Source organism: Cibotium barometz, chromosome 30 (genome assembly GCF_041138505.1).
Source record: "Cibotium barometz isolate CiBa-2024 chromosome 30, ASM4113850v1, whole genome shotgun sequence".
NCBI lineage: Eukaryota > Viridiplantae > Streptophyta > Polypodiopsida > Cyatheales > Cibotiaceae > Cibotium > Cibotium barometz.
In genome coordinates this window covers 54,388,858-54,406,957 of record NC_141075.1, presented here as the reverse complement: position 1 = coordinate 54,406,957, position 18,100 = coordinate 54,388,858, and the positions used below count along the sequence as shown (strand labels likewise).

Genomic DNA, 18,100 nt, shown 5'->3' with positions numbered 1-18,100 from the left:
GGTAGGTTGTTTTTTAAAAAGTCTTCCCAAAGCAAAGGAAACTCTGCCCGTTTTTTTTTAACAAGTGAAGAGACCTAGAAATTATAGAAGAGAGGTAAAGAGAGAGAGATATGGAGGGAGAGATGTCCGAACGACGCATATTGATGATATCAGATGGCATCTTTGGATCCCAAAGAAAGCATGGCGTGTCCTTGCACTCAATGCAAGTATCAAATCTTTCGTAAACGATGGATTTGTACTACACACGTTCGAGAATATGGACCATTTGCATTGGATCAACTTCAAAACCTACGCTTCCAGTCACATGGTTTGGCCAGCCGATCCACACGACATTGCGCCGTCCACATCTCGTGGACTATAGAGGACAGCTAGGGATGCGATGACAGAGATGGAGATAAATGCGGAAAGACAAGCTATTGCAAGCATGACAAAGAATGAACACATGGGAGAAATGCTGGATGCATGGATGAGGACAACGATGGTGAGGGCACAATGACGTGGATGCATGGATGGTGGGCACAATGATGTGGATGCATGGATGGTGGGCACAATGACGTGGATTCCGTGTATACGACAGAATTTCCACGATCAGAAGTCGACAAAGAAGAGCAAACGATGCAAAAACTACCTCATTTGCCACTCTACAATGGCGCAAAGATCTCTGTTCTGCGTGCGTCGCTCGCAATGCTCAATCTTCAATCCATTTATGGATGGTTGGATGCTAGTGTCTCTGAACTGTTCAGGTAGAGTGCACTTGACAGTTTCTTTACTGGACCAAAATAGTCAAACTTGTTTTTATAGTTTGAAATACAAAAAGATTACCTATCCTTTGCAGGCTTTTGAAAGATCATTTTTTGCCAGATGGGAATGACATGCCTCCGACGCATGGGGACACTAAGAAGCTTTTAAAGTCCATGGGCATGGACTACACAAAGATTCATGCATGTCTAAATGATTGCATCTTTTTTCGCAACGAGTATGCGCACCTGCACATATGTTCAAAGTGTGGAGCGAAAAGATTCATGGAAGGCCTTGTGGGCGAAGCAGCCCCAACAAAAGTCCTTCGATTCACTTTCCTATCATCCTGAGAATCAAGAACATATTCAGATGCAAATCCGTAGCCCAATTAATGTCATGGCATGCAAAGAACAAATCCACAGACGGTGTGATGCGAGTGCCTACCGATTCCGATGCTTGGAAACACATAGACAACACGTGGCCTTTGTTGGAGAGCCTTGGAATCTGCGTCTAGGCCTAGCTATGGATGGTGTAAATCCATTTGGTCTATGCAGCTCATCATGGAGCACATGGCTTGTCTGTTTGATTAACTATAACATCCCGCTATGGCTGGCCACAAAAAAGGGTCATTTGTTGTTAGCCCTTATCGTGCTAGTACAAGGTCAAAAATATGGATGTATACCTGGCACCGCTTGTGGAAGAGCTACACACTTTATGGGATGGTATTACTGTGCGAGACATGTCACAACCTTTGACAAGAACACCATATTCGTGAGTTTGGGAATCTCCCAAGTCCCATTTTTGTAATACTAAAAAGGTGGGACCCGATTAACATGTCTATAAGTTTCTCAAAACCCTATCATGTGACCTATCATTGGAAAGCGCTTGAAAAGAGGGATCTATTAAGCTTTAAAGTGCACAATTTGGAGTAATGGTGTTCAAGTTATGGCAAATCCAAAGTTTTGACCACGTGTCCCAAACTTATGAGAAATTTCCATATTCCCCAATATGGTGTTCAAGACGGGAGGTACGAGTGCAAGGCATACTTATGTGGATGATGCATGATTGGCTCGGATATGGTGAATGTTCAGGTAACATCAGTCAACCCTTTACGTTTCATCCAGCAGCCTGGTGGGTCTATGTGTACACAATACCTCATTTTTTAATGTCATAAATTGGTTCATTATTCGTGCAAGCTTGTCCATTTCGGGTTACAATGCTTGTCCCTTATGTGGACCTCGACTCGATGTTGCACCCTACTAAAAACCTCTTCGGAAAACCGTGTACCAAGTACATCACAGATATCTTCCTGAAGGACATGCCTTGCGTGAAGGGCTAGCACAACGACAATGGAAAGCAAGTGATTGGAAGCAAATGTGGGAAGAGGAGATGGAAACACCACTCGCACGCATGAAAAGGCTCTCGATCTTCCATGATCTCCCTTATTGGGGTGAGTTATTGATCAATCACGAGTCTCACACCTACTGGGTGCATGAGGTGTCTAAAGACTGCCTTCACACGGAATGACGATCTTGGAGGACTCAAGTCTCATGATTGGCATAAGTTTCTGCAGTTTGTGCTCCCTGTAGCTATGAAAGACTGCCTATCAGAGGATGTGCGAACAACCATTTACAAGATCAGTACCTTGGTACGATGGATCTCATCTAAAGGGATAAGGAGAGACAGCATAGACGCTGCCAAACTCAATGCAGTATAGGCTGTCTATATGGTTGAAAAATTCTTTCCCACAAGCATTGTCACAATCCAGTCGCATTTGCTAGTTCATGTTGTAAGATTCCTCCCCCAACCCCTTTTTGATGTCTAGTATCTTCCCCTGTAATCAACCCTCTTCAGAAATATAAAGACCTTGTTGCTAACTATTTTAGCCTAGAGAGAGAAAAATTATTCTAGAGAGAGAATATTCAGATTTTGAATATTTTTGGATAGAAAAATATCTCTTATAATTCAGATGAGTTCCCCTGAAACAGAAATTCAAAAAGAATTTTCCAATGTGAAATTGGAATTAATTGGAAATAGGTATAAAGAACCTTAGTCTAAGGGTCTAGATTTTCAGAAATTTTTGGATTATGGTCCAATTAAGGTTCCTATGGGCCAATAGCATCAATCCATGTGTAGGGAGGAGATAAATCCAATTTGTAAAAGAAGATACCCAAAAATGAGTAAATGCTCACATAAGATGAAGAGTTGAAAATGTACAAGGTTTATTAGTAAAAAACTATGAGCAATATTAAAAATATGAGATATTTTGGGTATCCAAAAATGAGTAAATGCTCACATAAGATGAAGAGTTGAAAATGTACAAGGTTTATTAGTAAAAAACTATGAGCAATATTAAAATGATTCCATTCTGACACATATGTAAGGAAGGGGAGTTCTTTAAAGGAGGTGCATATTTCACATAAGATGAAGAGTTGAAAATGTACAAGGTTTATTAGTAAAAAAACTATGAGCAATATTAAAATGATTCCATTATGACACATATGTAAGGAAGGGGAGTTCTTTAAAGGAGGTGCATATTTCACATAAGATGAAGAGTTGAAAATGTACAAGGTTTATTAGTAAAAAACTATGAGCAATATTAAAATGATTCCATTATGACACATATGTAAGGAAGGGGAGTTCTTTAAAGGAAGTGCATATTTCACATGCTTGAATGAGTTTTAAACTCATAAAAATTGAGATATTTCATCTCTCCTCTCTCCTCATTCAAGTCTAGTTCCAAAAAGTTAGCTTAACCGACCTAAACATGGTCAAATATTGACCAAACTGATTTAGAAAATTCTAGAATCAGTTTGTTTGGTTAGGAGCTCAATTTTTCCTATAAATAGAAGCCTCCCCCTTGTTGAAGAATAGATAGTGTTTATGCATCGTTACTCTACTCCACCTAAGCCAAGAACTGTGAATTCATTTAATAATTCACTAGTTTTTGGAGCTTCCCTCTTTCTTCAATCCCAATTAGTGGCTCCATCAACATACTTAACCAATTGATTGGTTGGGGGCCTCTACCGTGAACAAAGAATCAAGCAATTTGTAAGGTAATTAGTGAATATTAACCTTTTCTATAATTTCTCAATGTTTCTCTCTTCTCAACCCCTCTCAAGCTTGAGAAGCTTAATTGGTATGGTTTTTTAAATGCTATTGAAGTTAATTGGTGAATAGTAATGAAGAGTTACATAATTTAAATAATGCTATTGAAGTTAATTTTCATTTATGTTTAAATTTTAATGGTTTTTATGTAATTTCTCTCTCTCACTCAAGAAATGGTCATACTCATGACCCATTCTCAATCCAAATCAAGCTTTTCATAAAGCTTTTCCTTAACCCAAGATTAAGCTATGCTTGAGGCCAAATTAATGGCTTTTTTCTATGCTTTTAGTTTATGTATATTAATGATTCAATCCATTATGGATTGATAATCCAATTAGAGATCATTTTAATTATTTTCTTAATGATAATCTTTATCCCTTAGAAAAATTGAGATTTATCAGTCATAGCAGCGGAGCTATGGCAAAATTTTTATAAAAATTATGCATAAAATAATTTCATTCAAAGCATAAAAAGAGGACTTCCTACCATATTCTAGGAATTATCATCCTAGATTAATTGAAAGATATTCATTGTAATCATAGAGAAATTGATTTTTATATTATGCATCATTGATTTTCATGCATAGAGCTATGCATAAAAGATTATTATTTTAACATAAAAGTGTTACTTTTATCATATTTGGATTTCGTGCATAGAGGTATGCATAAAATATTATTATTTTAACATAAAAGTGTTACTTTTATTAAATTTTAATTTTCATGCATAGAAGTATGCATAAAGGATAATTCTTTTATATTAAAAGTGTTACTTTTATCATTTTTAATTTTCATGCATAGAAGTATGCATAAAGGAAAATTTTTTATATCAAAAGTGTTACTCTTATCATTTTTAATTTTCATGCATAGAAGTATGCATAAAGGAAAATTTTTTACATCAAAAGTGTTACTTTTATCATTTTTAATTTTCATGCATAGAAGTATGCATAAAGGAAATTTTTTTATCTCAAAAGTGTTACTTTTATCATATTGGATTTCATGCATAGAGGTATGCATAAAAGTTGATTATTTTATTATAAAAGTGTTACTTTTATCATATTTGGATTTCATGCATAAAAGATATTCTTTTTATACTAAAAGTGTGATTTTCATCATAAAGGGATTTTATGCATAACTTAGTTGCATAAGAGAAATTCTTTTATTCTAAAAGTGTAATTCCTACCAAATTGAATTTATGCATAGGAAGATGCATAAAAGATTGATTCAAAAGTGTCATTCTCATCTAAATTGAATTCATGCATAGGAAGATGCATGAAAGATTGAATTTTAATTCAAAAGTGACATTTTCATTTAAAATGAATTTATGCATAGGAAGATGCATAAAAGATTGATTTTTACTTCGAAAGTATTAATCTCCTTAAATGGAATTTATGCATAAATAAATGTGTAAAGAAATCTTATATCAAATATAAGAATTCTCTTGTATTCTATAAATAGAAATAAGAGGTGATAGGATGTGATAAGAAGTGTATAAGATGTGATAAGAGGTGATAAGATGCTTATGAAATAAGTTAGGAGGTGATAAGATGAATTAAGATGTGTATGGGATGAGGTAAGAAGTGTATGTGATAGGATAAGGGTTGTGATAGGGCGAGAATGGATGTGATGTAAAAGATTAGATGTGAAGGCATATGGGGTTATATGAATGGGAATGTGGAAATGGATGTATGTATGTGGATGTGTGGATGTGGAGATGGGAGTGTGGATGTGTGAATGTGAATGTGGATGTATGCATGAGGATGTATATGCATAGATGTGAATGTGGATGTATAGATGTGAATGGGAATGTGGATGTGGATGTATGTGAATGTGGATGTAGATGTGGATGCATAGATGTGAATGTGGAATGTGGATGTGGATGTATGTATGTATGTGGATGTAGATGTGGATGTATAGATGTGAATGGGAATGTGGATGTGGATGTGGATGTATGTATGTATGTGGATGTAGATGTGGATGTATAGATGTGAATGGGAATGTGGATGTGGATGTGGATGTATGTATGTATGTGGATGTAGATGTGGATGTATAGATGTGAATGGAAATGTGGATGTGGATGTATAGATGTGAATGGGAATATGGATGTGGATGTATGTGAATGTGGATGTAGATGTATGGAAATGTGGATGTGGATGTATGTGAATGTGGATGTAGATGTGGATGTATAGATGTGAATATATGATATGTGATGTAAAGGAATCTGAAGTGAAGAGATGGAAAATGATGTGATTAGATGAGTACATATATAAATGGATGTGGATATGGATATGGATGTGGATGTGGATATGGATGTGAATATATGATATGTGATGTGAAGGAATCTGAAGTGAAGAGATGGAAAATGATGTGATTGGATGAGTACATATATAAATGGAATGTGGAATAAGTAATGTGGATTAATGAGGGATAATGTGAAAAAAGTGAGAGTTAATATAGAAACTGTATTTGTAAACTGTTGTAAATGCTGTTTGTAAATGGCTGTTTTATGTCAAGAATGCTGGGAAAGCATTTTGACCGTCTTGTGATTAAGGTCGTGGAGCCTAACTGATAAAGTTGCAACTGCTGACGGAGAGTCAATGGAGGACGTCTCGCGTAGCAAGGTCGGCCGAGGTCTTGACCAGCCTCGGTTCGATTAAAATGGTGAGCTTTCGGTACGGTGGATGAGGGACCAAGGAAGCGGCCTATGAGTGAAGCGCTAGGTCACCTGCGAAGGATCCTAGAGGGTACTGACCATACGGTGCTCGGGCTCTGGGTCGCCCAGGATACCCACGCGTGCGTCGAGGAAGATATTGGAACAAGGAGTAAGAGTTGTTTTGTGAAACCGGGCATGGATCTGGTTTATTAACCTTGCTGGTCTTCAATGGATGCGTCCATGGCTCTTTATATGGATCTGTTGGTTGATCTTGCTGATCTTCAACGAGAGTCCATCTTGAATTTTTATAAGTGATTATATTGCCGAGTATTATGGGCTAGGAACTATTGAAAAGGCCCCTGTGTGGACAGGTGGTGAGCGTTCTAGTTGCCAATGATGCCATAGATACTCTGATGAAGGAATGATGGGAAATTATGAATCAACCGGATAAATTGGAAGATTGTGATCAGTGGTACTATGGTTTCATTAAAGGATTGTTTTAAAGTTAGCCGATGCTAAGAAAAAGGCAATTTCATATTGGGTGTGTAAGTGGTGTGGCTAGTTTTATGTTTGCATGAACTTCCGGCTAGGGGGCCTTGGAACTCTTTTCCTTGGTACCCGGGACAAAACCTAACCAAATTCCAAATTGGATCCCATCACTACAGTGGTTGGGCGGTTGGCTAACCCATGGGATCGGATGGGGTTAGGCTGGACTGATGGATCCGTAAATTGAGACTCAACTTTTGTTTTTACGATAGATAAAATAAATCTCGGACAGTAATTGTTCTATGGATAGGAATCAACGGCTGTGCCTCTTGAATGGGGAAAAAAGCGTTGATCCCAATGATCCAAGTGCAAGTTTCTTCCTTGATCTGACCAAGTATCTTATAGATGCAATTGGATCAGCTCGATCAGAAATGACCTTGACTATGTTAGAGTAAAAAGTTATCCTGGTGGAATCACCCGTGCTTTCCGGTAAAGGAAGTTTTTCCGGGTTCGGTTTTGGAACAACCGACGGATTAGTCTCTTATCCGGATATCCGTGGGTGAGGCCCCGAATGTGGGACCCCTGTCCCGCGCGAGAAGTGCTACTTCCGCTGCTAGTATACCGAATCTGTTACTCGGTGGGAACAGGGACCTCACAATTGGTATCAGAGCGAATTGGTTAATAAAGATCAACTGAGAAGCCAAATATGTCAAAAATTTATCAAGAAGCACAAAAAGGTTGTAATTGTGTGATATAATTCATACAATTTGATATTCAAACTGAAATTTGTGATTTGGTAATTGGGTCTTTAGATGGAAGTACCGTAATTATATAGAATCCCTGACTTGCTTGAGGCCTAGACATGATGGTATTTACCTTATAATTCCAAGGGCCGTGACTACCCGTATATACCGAGAGTATACTGCAGCTCTTTACTCACAGTATATACGAGTAAATCTAAGACTTGAAGTTATAAGCGTTAATGCTATCCAGATGATGAATTCGAATGTGGTTGATATGATTTTTAATTCTGTTTGGGAACTGATAAAATTGATTTGGATTCTGATTGAAAAATGATGATTTCTGAAATTTAGTTAAAATGTAATAAGCTGAGCGAAACCACAATGAGGATGACTGGGACGAGTCCCAGTGATAATATTCATAACTGGAATGATAATAATGATTTCAGCAAATCACTATGAGATTAGTGGATTGTGCTGTCAGATTGCTACTGTTAGTAAGAATCTCCCTTTCTGATCTTATAATTATTCTCTCTCTAAAATATTTAAGAAAGATTCTGTTTAAAAAAGGAAGAACCTTTTCCTTGAATACTTCTCAAGAGTCCCACCTGTTTTAAGATTCAGAACAATGAGTTCAGAAGTGAGAATCGATGTTTTGGATATCAAGATTTTGGTCTTCATTCGAGTATGGCCCAAAAGAAGTTCTTTATCTCTTGGGAAGTATAAGAAGTTATCTCCCAGATATTGTGGACCAAAGAAAGTAGGAGATTTAGCTTACGAACTTCTTTTATCTCCTCATCTCAAAGTTCTAAATGCCTTCTATAGAAAAATATGCCAAACCCAAATCATGGAAAGACGGTAAAACTTCAGTGGTAAGTTACCGTTGTCTTCTAAGTTACGCTAGCTCCTTCCTTTATATAAGTCGACCATATGATGGACGGGCTTATGGAAGTGTAAAGAGTTCCTCTATCTTTACTGTATAAGTTCCGAGAATGAATAAAGTTTAAATCTTATTCTTATTTTGAATCTTGCTCTCTTTAAGACTTATCTTGGTGGTTAATCTTGATTAAAATTTTTCTCTAAGTCTCATATTCGTGCATCTTGCGAAATTATCACAAGTTGCGAGATGAGGACATCTCGCGTTTTTTAAGTGGGGTAGAATGTAAGATTCCTCCCCCAACCCCTTTTTGATGTCTAGTATCTTCCCCTGTAATCAACCCTCTTCAGAAATATAAAGACCTTGTTGCTAACTATTTTAGCCTAGAGAGAGAAAAATTATTCTAGAGAGAGAATATTCAGATTTTGAATATTTTTGGATAGAAAAATATCTCTTATAATTCAGATGAGTTCCCCTGAAACAAAAATTCAAAAAGAATTTTCCAATGTGAAATTGGAATTAATTGGAAATAGGTATAAAGAACCTTAGTCTAAGGGTCTAGATTTTCAGAAATTTTTGGATTATGGTCCAATTAAGGTTCCTATGGGCCAATAGCATCAATCCATGTGTAGGGAGGAGATAAATCCAATTTGTAAAAGAAGATACCCAAAAATGAGTAAATGCTCACATAAGATGAAGAGTTAAAAATGTACAAGGTTTATTAGTAAAAAACTATGAGCAATATTAAAAATATGAGATATTTTGGGTATCCAAAAATGAGTAAATGCTCACATAAGATGAAGAGTTGAAAATGTACAAGGTTTATTAGTAAAAAACTATGAGCAATATTAAAATGATTCCATTATGACACATATGTAAGGAAGGGGAGTTCTTTAAAGGAGGTGCATATTTCACATAAGATGAAGAGTTGAAAATGTACAAGGTTTATTAGTAAAAAAACTATGAGCAATATTAAAATGATTCCATTATGACACATATGTAAGGAAGGGGAGTTCTTTAAAGGAGGTGCATATTTCACATAAGATGAAGAGTTGAAAATGTACAAGGTTTATTAGTAAAAAACTATGAGCAATATTAAAATGATTCCATTATGACACATATGTAAGGAAGGGGAGTTCTTTAAAGGAAGTGCATATTTCACATGCTTGAATGAGTTTTAAACTCATAAAAATTGAGATATTTCATCTCTCCTCTCTCCTCATTCAAGTCTAGTTCCAAAAAGTTAGCTTAACCGACCTAAACATGGTCAAATATTGACCAAACTGATTTAGAAAATTCTAGAATCAATTTGTTTGGTTAGGAGCTCAATTTTTCCTATAAATAGAAGCCTCCCCCTTGTTGAAAAATAGATAGTGTTTATGCATCGTTACTCTACTCCACCTAAGCCAAGAACTGTGAATTCATTTAATAATTCACTAGTTTTTGGAGCTTCCCTCTTTCTTCAATCCCAATTAGTGGCTCCATCAACATACTTAACCAATTGATTGGTTGGGAGCCTCTACCGTGAACAAAGAATCAAGCAATTTGTAAGGTAATTAGTGAATATTAATCTTTTCTATAATTTCTCAATGTTTCTCTCTTCTCAACCCCTCTCAAGCTTGAGAAGCTTAATTGGTATGGTTTTTTAAATGCTATTGAAGTTAATTGGTGAATAGTAATGAAGAGTTACATAATTTAAATAATGCTATTGAAGTTAATTTTCATTTATGTTTAAATTTTAATGGTTTTTATGTAATTTCTCTCTCTCACTCAAGAAATGGTCATACTCATGACCCATTCTCAATCCAAATCAAGCTTTTCATAAAGCTTTTCCTTAACCCAAGATTAAGCTATGCTTGAGGCCAAATTAATGGCTTTTTTCTATGCTTTTAGTTTATGTATATTAATGATTCAATCCATTATGGATTGATAATCCAATTAGAGATCATTTTAATTATTTTCGTAATGATAATCTTTATCTCTTAGAAAAATTGAGATTTATCAGTCATAGCAGCGGAGCTATGGCAAAATTTTTATAAAAATTATGCATAAAATAATTTCATTCAAAGCATAAAAAGAGGACTTCCTACCATATTCTAGAAATTATCATCCTAGATTAATTGAAAGATATTCATTGTAATCATAGAGAAATTGATTTTTATATTATGCATCATTGATTTTCATGCATAGAGCTATGCATAAAAGATTATTATTTTAACATAAAAGTGTTACTTTTATCATATTTGGATTTCGTGCATAGAGGTATGCATAAAAGATTATTATTTTAACATAAAAGTGTTACTTTTATTAAATTTTAATTTTCATGCATAGAAGTATGCATAAAGGATAAATTTTTTATATTAAAAGTGTTACTTTTATCATTTTTATTTTTCATGCATAGAAGTATGCATAAAGGAAAATTTTTTATATCAAAAGTGTTACTCTTATCATTTTTAATTTTCATGCATAGAAGTATGCATAAAGGAAAATTTTTTACATCAAAAGTGTTACTTTTATCATTTTTAATTTTCATGCATAGAAGTATGCATAAAGGAAATTTTCTTATATCAAAAGTGTTACTTTTATCATATTGGATTTCATGCATAGAGGTATGCATAAAAGTTGATTATTTTATTATAAAAGTGTTACTTTTATCATATTTGGATTTCATGCATAGAAGTATGCATAAAAGATATTCTTTTTATACTAAAAGTGTGATTTTCATCATAAAGGGATTTTATGCATAACTTAGTTGCATAAGAGAAATTCTTTTATTCTAAAAGTGTAATTCCTACCAAATTGAATTTATGCATAGGAAGATGCATAAAAGATTGATTCAAAAGTGTCATTCTCATCTAAATTGAATTCATGCATAGGAAGATGCATGAAAGATTGAATTTTAATTCAAAAGTGACATTTTCATTTAAAATGAATTTATGCATAGGAAGATGCATAAAAGATTGATTTTTACTTCGAAAGTATTAATCTCCTTAAATGGAATTTATGCATAAATAAATGTGTAAAGAAATCTTATATCAAATATAAGAATTCTCTTGTATTCTATAAATAGAAATAAGAGGTGATAGGATGTGATAAGAAGTGTATAAGATGTGATAAGAGGTGATAAGATGCTTATGAAATAAGTTAGGAGGTGATAAGATGAATTAAGATGTGTATGGGATGAGGTAAGAAGTGTATGTGATAGGATAAGGGTTGTGATAGGGCGAGAATGGATGTGATGTAAAAGATTAGATGTGAAGGCATATGGGGTTATATGAATGGGAATGTGGAAATGGATGTATGTATGTGGATGTGTGGATGTGGAGATGGGAGTGTGGATGTGTGAATGTGAATGTGGATGTATGCATGAGGATGTATATGCATAGATGTGAATGTGGATGTATAGATGTGAATGGGAATGTGGATGTGGATGTATGTGAATGTGGATGTAGATGTGGATGCATAGATGTGAATGTGGAATGTGGATGTGGATGTATGTATGTATGTGGATGTAGATGTGGATGTATAGATGTGAATGGGAATGTGGATGTGGATGTGGATGTATGTATGTATGTGGATGTAGATGTGGATGTATAGATGTGAATGGGAATGTGGATGTGGATGTGGATGTATGTATGTATGTGGATGTAGATGTGGATGTATAGATGTGAATGGGAATGTGGATGTGGATGTATAGATGTGAATGGGAATATGGATGTGGATGTATGTGAATGTGGATGTAGATGTATGGAAATGTGGATGTGGATGTATGTGAATGTGGATGTAGATGTGGATGTATAGATGTGAATATATGATATGTGATGTAAAGGAATCTGAAGTGAAGAGATGGAAAATGATGTGATTAGATGAGTATATATATAAATGGATGTGGATATGGATATGGATGTGGATGTGGATATGGATGTGAATATATGATATGTGATGTGAAGGAATCTGAAGTGAAGAGATGGAAAATGATGTGATTGGATGAGTACATATATAAATGGAATGTGGAATAAGTAATGTGGATTAATGAGAGATAATGTGAAAAAAATGAGAGTTAATATAGAAACTGTATTTGTAAACTGTTGTAAATGCTGTTTGTAAATGGCTGTTTTATGTCAAGAATGCTGGGAAAGCATTTTGACCGTCTTGTGATTAAGGTCGTGGAGCCTAACTGATAAAGTTGCAACTGCTGACGGAGAGTCAATGGAGGACGTCTCGCGTAGCAAGGTCGGCCGAGGTCTTGACCAGCCTCGGTTCGATTAAAATGGTGAGCTTTCGGTACGGTGGATGAGGGACCAAGGAAGCGGCCTATGAGTGAAGCGCTAGGTCACCTGCGAAGGATCCTAGAGGGTGCTGACCATACGGTGCTCGGGCTCTGGGTCGCCCAAGATACCCACGCGTGCGTCGAGGAAGATATTGGAACAAGGAGTAAGAGTTGTTTTGTGAAACCGGGCATGGATCTGGTTGATTGACCTTGCTGGTCTTCAATGGATGAGTCCATGGCTCTTTATATGGATCTGTTGGTTGATCTTGCTGATCTTCAACGAGAGTCCATCTTGAATTTTTATAAGTGATTATATTGCCGAGTATTATGGGCTAGGAACTATTGAAAAGGCCCCTGTGTGGACAGGTGGTGAGCGTTCTAGTTGCCAATGATGCCATAGATACTCTGATGAAGGAATGATGGGAAATTATGAATCAACCGGATAAATTGGAAGATTGTGATCAGTGGTACTATGGTTTCATTAAAGGATTGTTTTAAAGTTAGCCGATGCTAAGAAAAAGGCAATTTCATATTGGGTGTGTAAGTGGTGTGGCTAGTTTTATGTTTGCATGAACTTCCGGCTAGGGGGCCTTGGAACTCTTTTCCTTGGTACCCGAGACAAAACCTAACCAAATTCCAAATTGGATCCCATCACTACAGTGGTTGGGCGGTTGGCTAACCCATGGGATCGGATGGGGTTAGGCTGGACTGATGGATCCGTAAATCGAGACTCAACTTTTGTTTTTACGATAGATAAAATAAATCCCGGACAGTAACTGTTCTATGGATAGGAATCAACGGCTGTGCCTCTTGAATGGGGAAAAAAGCGTTGATCCCAATGATCCAAGTGCAAGTTTCTTCCTTGATCTGACCAAGTATCTTATAGATGCAATTGGATCAGCTCGATCAGAAATGACCTTGACTATGTTAGAGTAAAAAGTTATCCTGGTGGAATCACCCGTGCTTTCCGATAAAGGAAGTTTTTCCGGGTTCAGTTTTGGAACAACCGACGGATTAGTCTCTTATCCGGATATCCGTGGGTGAGGCCCCGAATGTGGGACCCCTGTCCCGCGCGAGAAGTGCTACTTCCGCTGCTAGTATACCGAATCTGTTACTCGGTGGGAACAGGGACCTCACAATTGGTATCAGAGCGAATTGGTTAATAAAGATCAACTGAGAAGCCAAATATGTCAAAAATTTATCAAGAAGCACAAAAAGGTTGTAATTGTGTGATATAATTCATACAATTTGATATTCAAACTGAAATTCGTAATTTGGTAATTGGGTCTTTAGATGGAAGTACCGTAATTATATAGAATCCCTGACTTGCTTGAGGCCTAGACATGATGGTATTTACCTTATAATTCCAAGGGCCGTGACTACCCGTATATACCGAGAGTATACTGCAGCTCTTTACTGACAGTATATATGAGTAAATCTAAGACTTGAAATTATAAGCGTTAATGCTATCCAGATGATGAATTCGAATGTGGTTGATATGATTTTTAATTCTGTTTGGGAACTGATAAAATTGATTTGGATTCTGATTGAAAAATGATGATTTCTGAAATTTAGTTAAAATGTAATAAGCTGAGCAAAACCACAATGAGGATGACTGGGACGAGTCCCAGTGATAATATTCATAACTGGAATGATAATAATGATTTCAGCAAATCACTATGAGATTAGTGGATTGTGCTGTCAGATTGCTACTGTTAACACTTGACGGTAGATTAAGTTAAGGGATGACAAATTGAGAACTTTCTTAACTAAAATTTTTGTGGAGGAATGTTCAGAAGGAAAATTTTCAGTCTAATGGACCATTGTCGTGTTAAAGATATGAATGATATGATCTGAATGAATTGTTATTTAATGATAAGTTCTATATAAGGGATAATTATCCCCGTATTCTGTTGGGTTGACCAGAATATAAGGAACCCCAGAATAAATTGGATCTTAAGAAAAAGAGTTGTCCTCTACCTTGCGAGATGAGGACATCCCGCACTTTTCAAGTGGGGTAGAATGTAAGATCCTCCCCCAGCCTTCGAGGTATACAGGAGTAAGAATCTCCCTTTCTGATCTTATAATTATTCTCTCTCTAAAATATTTAAGAAAGATTCTGTTTAAAAAAGGAAGAACCTTTTCCTTGAATACTTCTCAAGAGTCCCACCTGTTTTAAGATTCAGAACAATGAGTTCAGAAGTGAGAATCGATGTTTTGGATATCAAGGTTTTGGTCTTCATTCGAGTACGGCCCAAAAGAAGTTCTTTATCTCTTGGGAAGTATAAGAAGTTATCTCCCAGATATTGTGGACCAAAGAAAGTAGGAGATTTAGCTTACGAACTTCTTTTATCTCCTCATCTCAAAGTTCTAAATGCCTTCTATAGAAAAATATGCCAAACCCAAATCATGGAAAGACGGTAAAACTTCAGTGGTAAGTTACCATTGGCTTCTAAGTTACGCTAGCTCCTTCCTTTATATAAGTCGACCATATGATGGACGGGCTTATGGAAGTGTAAAGAGTTCCTCTATCTTTACTGTATAAGTTCCGAGAATGAATAAAGTTTAAATCTTGTTCTTATTTTGAATCTTGCTCTCTTTAAGACTTATCTTGGTGGTTAATCTTGATTAAAATTTTTCTCTAAGTCTCATATTCGTGCATCTTGCGAAATTATCACAAGTTGCGACATGAGGACATCTCGCGTTTTTTAAGTGGGGTAAAATGTAAGATTCCTCCCCCAACCCCTTTTTGATGTCTAGTATCTTCCCCTGTAATCAACCCTCTTCAGAAATATAAAGACCTTGTTGCTAACTATTTTAGCCTAGAGAGAGAAAAATTATTCTAGAGAGAGAATATTCAGATTTTGAATATTTTTGGATAGAAAAATATCTCTTATAATTCAGATGAGTTCCCTTGAAACAGAAATTCAAAAAGAATTTTCCAATGTGAAATTGAAATTAATTGGAAATAGGTATAAAGAATCTTAGTCTAAGGGTCTAGATTTTCAGAAATTTTTAGATTATGGTCCAATTAAGGTTCCTATGGGCCAATAGCATCAATCCATGTGTAGGGAGGAGATAAATCCAATTTGTAAAAGAAGATACCCAAAAATGAGTAAATGCTCACATAAGATGAAGAGTTGAAAATGTACAAGGTTTATTAGTAAAAAACTATGAGCAATATTAAAAATATGAGATATTTTGGGTATCCAAAAATGAGTAAATGCTCACATAAGATGAAGAGTTGAAAATGTACAAGGTTTATTAGTAAAAAACTATGAGCAATATTAAAATGATTCCATTATGACACATATGTAAGGAAGGGGAGTTCTTTAAAGGAGGTGCATATTTCACATAAGATGAAGAGTTGAAAATGTACAAGGTTTATTAGTAAAAAAACTATGAGCAATATTAAAATGATTCCATTATGACACATATGTAAGGAAGGGGAGTTTTTTAAAGGAGGTGCATATTTCACATAAGATGAAGAGTTGAAAATGTACAAGGTTTATTAGTAAAAAACTATGAGCAATATTAAAATGATTCCATTATGACACATATGTAAGGAAGGGGAGTTCTTTAAAGGAAGTGCATATTTCACATGCTTGAATGAGTTTTAAACTCATAAAAATTGAGATATTTCATCTCTCCTCTCTCCTCATTCAAGTCTAGTTCCAAAAAGTTAGCTTAACCGACCTAAACATGGTCAAATATTGACCAAACTGATTTAGAAAATTCTAGAATCAGTTTGTTTGGTTAGGAGCTCAATTTTTCCTATAAATAGAAGCCTCCCCCTTGTTGAAAAATAGATAGTGTTTATGCATCGTTACTCTACTCCACCTAAGCCAAGAACTGTGAATTCATTTAATAATTCACTAGTTTTTGGAGCTTCCCTCTTTCTTCAATCCCAATTAGTGGCTCCATCAACATACTTAACCAATTGATTGGTTGGGGGCCTCTACCGTGAACAAAGAATCAAGCAATTTGTAAGGTAATTAGTGAATATTAATCTTTTCTATAATTTCTCAATGTTTCTCTCTTCTCAACCCCTCTCAAGCTTGAGAAGCTTAATTGGTATGGTTTTTTAAATGCTATTGAAGTTAATTGGTGAATAGTAATGAAGAGTTACATAATTTAAATAATGCTATTGAAGTTAATTTTCATTTATGTTTAAATTTTAATGGTTTTTATGTAATTTCTCTCTCTCACTCAAGAAATGGTCATACTCATGACCCATTCTCAATCCAAATCAAGCTTTTCATAAAGCTTTTCCTTAACCCAAGATTAAGCTATGCTTGAGGCCAAATTAATGGCTTTTTTCTATGCTTTTAGTTTATGTATATTAATGATTCAATCCATTATGGATTGATAATCCAATTAGAGATCATTTTAATTATTTTCTTAATGATAATCTTTATCCCTTAGAAAAATTGAGATTTATCAGTCATAGCAGCGGAGCTATGGCAAAATTTTTATAAAAATTATGCATAAAATAATTTCATTCAAAGCATAAAAAGAGGACTTCCTACCATATTCTAGGAATTATCATCCTAGATTAATTGAAAGATATTCATTGTAATCATAGAGAAATTGATTTTTATATTATGCATCATTGATTTTCATGCATAGAGCTATGCATAAAAGATTATTATTTTAACATAAAAGTGTTACTTTTATCATATTTGGATTTCGTGCATAGAGGTATGCATAAAAGATTATTATTTTAACATAGAAGTGTTACTTTTATTAAATTTTAATTTTCATGCATAGAAGTATGCATAAAGGATAATTTTTTTATATTAAAAGTGTTACTTTTATCATTTTTAATTTTCATGCATAGAAGTATGCATAAAGGAAAATTTTTTATATCAAAAGTGTTACTCTTATCATTTTTAATTTTCATGCATAGAAGTATGCATAAAGGAAAATTTTTTACATCAAAAGTGTTACTTTTATCATTTTTAATTTTCATGCATAGAAGTATGCATAAAGGAAATTTTTTTATATCAAAAGTGTTACTTTTATCATATTGGATTTCATGCATAGAGGTATGCATAAAAGTTGATTATTTTATTATAAAAGTGTTACTTTTATCATATTTGGATTTCATGCATAGAAGTATGCATAAAAGATATTCTTTTTATACTAAAAGTGTGATTTTCATCATAAAGGGATTTTATGCATAACTTAGTTGCATAAGAGAAATTCTTTTATTCTAAAAGTGTAATTCCT

The 18,100-nt window shown here is 34.9% G+C and overlaps 1 pseudogene; it reads left to right on the top strand.

Annotated features, from left to right (window-relative positions):
* Nucleotides 1–1,123: 1,123 nt before the first annotated feature.
* Nucleotides 1,124–18,100, top strand: part of LOC147621684 (uncharacterized) — a 42,519-nt pseudogene continuing 25,542 nt past the window's right edge.